The sequence below is a fragment of the Schistocerca cancellata genome, unplaced genomic scaffold (genome assembly GCF_023864275.1).
Source record: "Schistocerca cancellata isolate TAMUIC-IGC-003103 unplaced genomic scaffold, iqSchCanc2.1 HiC_scaffold_475, whole genome shotgun sequence".
Classification (NCBI taxonomy): domain Eukaryota; kingdom Metazoa; phylum Arthropoda; class Insecta; order Orthoptera; family Acrididae; genus Schistocerca; species Schistocerca cancellata.
This window is the reverse complement of record NW_026046492.1, coordinates 15,001-17,500: the sequence shown is the minus strand read 5'-3', so window position 1 is coordinate 17,500 and position 2,500 is coordinate 15,001. Positions and strand designations below refer to the sequence as shown.

General features: G+C 56.8%; 1 non-coding gene across 1 annotated transcript in view; it reads right to left on the bottom strand.

The window, feature by feature from the left end:
• LOC126126848 (small subunit ribosomal RNA) overlaps positions 1-447 on the bottom strand; it is a 1,909-nt gene extending 1,462 nt beyond the window's left edge. The window contains exon 1 of the ribosomal RNA XR_007526930.1: positions 1-447. This exon is cut by the window's left edge and continues 1,462 nt beyond it. This is a non-coding gene — a ribosomal RNA (small subunit ribosomal RNA).
• Positions 448-2,500: the final 2,053 nt, after the last annotated feature.

The window sequence follows — 2,500 nt, the reverse complement described above, 5'->3', positions numbered from 1 at the left end:
CCTGCTGCCTTCCTTGGATGTGGTAGCCGTTTCTCAGGCTCCCTCTCCGGAATCGAACCCTGATTCCCCGTTACCCGTTACAACCATGGTAGGCGCAGAACCTACCATCGACAGTTGATAAGGCAGACATTTGAAAGATGCGTCGCCGGTACGAGGACCGTGCGATCAGCCCAAAGTTATTCAGAGTCACCAAGGCAAACGGACCGGACGAGCCGACCGATTGGTTTTGATCTAATAAAAGCGTCCCTTCCATCTCTGGTCGGGACTCTGTTTGCATGTATTAGCTCTAGAATTACCACAGTTATCCAAGTAACGTGGGTACGATCTAAGGAACCATAACTGATTTAATGAGCCATTCGCGGTTTCACCTTAATGCGGCTTGTACTGAGACATGCATGGCTTAATCTTTGAGACAAGCATATGACTACTGGCAGGATCAACCAGGGAGCTGCGTCAACTAGAGCTGAGCAGCCGGCCGCCCGGGAGTGTGTCCCGGGGGCCCGCGCGAACACGCAAGCGTCCGCTCAATTATTCTGCAAACAGGAGGAGGCTGGGCTCCCCTGCACAATACACCTCGAAACCCTCTCAGGTCCCGGCGGCGCGCAGCGCCGTCCTAAGTACTTGGTCGGGTTCGAGAGAGGCGCAATCGCCCGGAGTTAGGCGAGTAGACGCTTTAGGTGCGACCACCCGTGCTCCCAACTGAGCTTGCCGCTGCCGACAGAGGCCCGGGAGCGTGCTGTCGTGGCATTGCCGGCGGGAGACAACACGCGCCACCTACGGTGACCGGCAGCTCCAACGCCAGCGCCACAGAAGGGCAAAGGCCCCACGTGGGTGCCGAAGCGAACTCTCCCAGCACAGCGCACGTGCCAACACGTCCGCACAACTGCGATACAAACCACCAGCGAGAACCGCTGGGGCGACCGAGCAGCAGACGGCGTCGCGGCGCCGAGTGCCGGGCGGCGGCGCATCCTCAACGCACACAGTCCTCAATCGGACCAGCACACTGCAGATGTCCACCGCGCTTCGCACCGGGTCCGCGAGGACCCACTTTGGCTGCACGGCGCCGCGCGCAGGGTGCCCCGGCGCGCAGCTGCGCCGCCTGCCGCGTCCGTCGGCCGGCGCGCCTGCCACTGGGCGCCCCCACCAGCCGGCTGTAGCGCGTGCGCCCACGCACCGCGCGGCCAGCACGCCGGGCGGCCCCCCCTCACCGGCCGGGGACAGTCCCACCCACCCACAGCCGCGTATCGCTTCACACCCAGATTCACATTCACGTTCGTTGGTATGGTGGGGACCGCTTCGTAGCTGTACCGATCGTTGCCCTCACAGATGTACCTCCAGCAAGATCAACCGCACCACAACGGGTTACCAGTTGTTCATTTGCGTAACGTCACCAGTAAACGTACACGTCCATCCCCGTTTGCAAAGTCAACTATTATTGCATGCCTGCCTGTCAGGTGTCAAGACACACTACATTCGCTCACATCCACGCAACAAAATGTGCCCGACTAGAGGGCACGTGGAAGGTGCCCCCGTACATATGCGATCTCCATTGCGCGACCAACTGTCAACCGGCCTCTGTAGCATGTCGCAGATGTGGAACGCGGGGCACCGTGCTATCACATTGTGTGAGAAGAGACTACTACGTCTGCATACACGCGCCACTACATGAACAGACGGCTCATGCTGATCGCCATCCACTGCGTCCATTACTCCCACACGTCTCTATGGCGTACCACACTGCAATGCAGCTGTTATGGGGAGATGACACATAGCTGTGTACACAACATTCTGAGCCGGTTGCGGTTGGACAACAATACATTAATGTAACGTGTCATATGCCAATTACAGAGCAGGGTAAGGCACAACGTGGGTTAGGTTAAGGCACAACGTGGGTTAGGTTAAGGCACAACGTGGGTTAGGTTAAGGCACAACGTGGGTTAGGTTAATGCCACAACGTGGGTTAGGTTAAGCCACAACGTGGGTTAGGTTAAGGCACAACGTGGGTTAGGTTAAGGCACAACGTGGGTTAGGTTAAGGCACAACGTGGGTTAGGTTAAGGCACAACGTGGGTTAGGTTAAGGCACAACGTGGGTTAGGTTAAGCCACAACGTGGGTTAGGTTAAGCCACAACGTGGGTTAGGTTAAGCCACAACGTGGGTTAGGTTAAGCCACAACGTGGGTTAGGTTAAGCCACAACGTGGGTTAGGTTAAGCCACAACGTGGGTTAGGTTAAGCCACAACGTGGGTTAGGTTAAGCCACAACGTGGGTTAGGTTAAGCCACAACGTGGGTTAGGTTAAGCCACAACGTGGGTTAGGTTAAGCCACAACGTGGGTTAGGTTAAGCCACAACGTGGGTTAGGTTAAGCCACAACGTGGGTTAGGTTAAGCCACAACGTGGGTTAGGTTAAGCCACAACGTGGGTTAGGTTAAGCCACAACGTGGGTTAGGTTAAGCCACAACGTGGGTTAGGTTAAGCCACAACGTGGGTTAGGTTAAGCC